At 59.3% G+C, this 848-nt stretch overlaps 1 protein-coding gene across 1 annotated transcript in view; it reads left to right on the forward strand.

Annotated features, from left to right (window-relative positions):
- The first annotated feature begins 118 nt into the window (after nucleotides 1-118).
- The window catches only part of LOC113209354 (tyrosine-protein phosphatase non-receptor type 5), a 23954-nt gene continuing 23224 nt past the window's right edge, over nucleotides 119-848 (forward strand). Inside the window, exon 1 of the mRNA XM_052265416.1 lies at nucleotides 119-438. The gene's annotated coding sequence lies outside the window, so the exon portion shown is untranslated. The remainder of the gene's footprint in view (nucleotides 439-848) is intronic.

Below are 848 nucleotides of genomic sequence, written 5' to 3' on the forward strand. Positions count from 1 at the left end.
GGGGGGGGGGCTGGCTGTTGTGAATCACCACACCGCTGGACGGCTGGCTGGCTGGGCGGCAGCAGCCCTCGCCAGCCTGCGCCAGCCCCAACCACTCCGCGCTGCAGGAGCCCCCCGTGCGGAGCACAGCGGAGCACAGCGGAGGCCCGCGCCCGCGCCGTCGAGTGCGTCGTCGCCCGCCAGCGCCCCTCTGCACCCCCCCGCGCGCGTGTGTGTGAGTGTTGGTGCGTGTGTCATCATGTGACGTGTGACGGTCGTCACGATGTGACAGTGTGGCGAGGACGTGATCGCGGGGCGGACGAGGATGAGGTTGGTGCTGGTGGCGTGAGGAGCACACCCCCCGAGTGCGAGTACACGCTGCGGGCGCGGACCCGCGCTGCACCTCGAGCCGCCCGACCGTCTCCGACCAGCTGGCCTCGGCGCGCCCCTCAGGCTCAGGTGAGCGACTCGCGTGGGGAGGGAATGACCAGGATGGACGTGTAAAGCTCCGGGAGTTCCTCACTTTCCGGTCCTTTCCCATCCCATCTCGGGATGTACTATGGAAAAACAAAGGTAGGACCTAGTGCCTGCTATATTTTAATGCCTTCAGAAAGGCACTAAAGTGTCACTAAAATTTAGCAACTTTGGGTCATTTTAGTGCCTTTCCATTTCTAGGGGTGCGAATCTTGCCTCTGTAAAGGCACGAAAGCCATACGAAAGTTACTAACACCCCAAGAAGGGCGTTGATTTCCACCGTTGTTTTTCCAGTCTACCGTCACCCAAAATTTGAGTGGTGTTTTGTCTGCAAAATGATAACAAAACTAACTTTAAATGTTGGGAATTGTTTTCGCCGAGATAAAGGGTAGGGG

The sequence above is a fragment of the Frankliniella occidentalis genome, unplaced genomic scaffold (genome assembly GCF_000697945.3).
Source record: "Frankliniella occidentalis isolate FOCC.00 unplaced genomic scaffold, Focc_3.1 Scaffold27, whole genome shotgun sequence".
Classification (NCBI taxonomy): domain Eukaryota; kingdom Metazoa; phylum Arthropoda; class Insecta; order Thysanoptera; family Thripidae; genus Frankliniella; species Frankliniella occidentalis.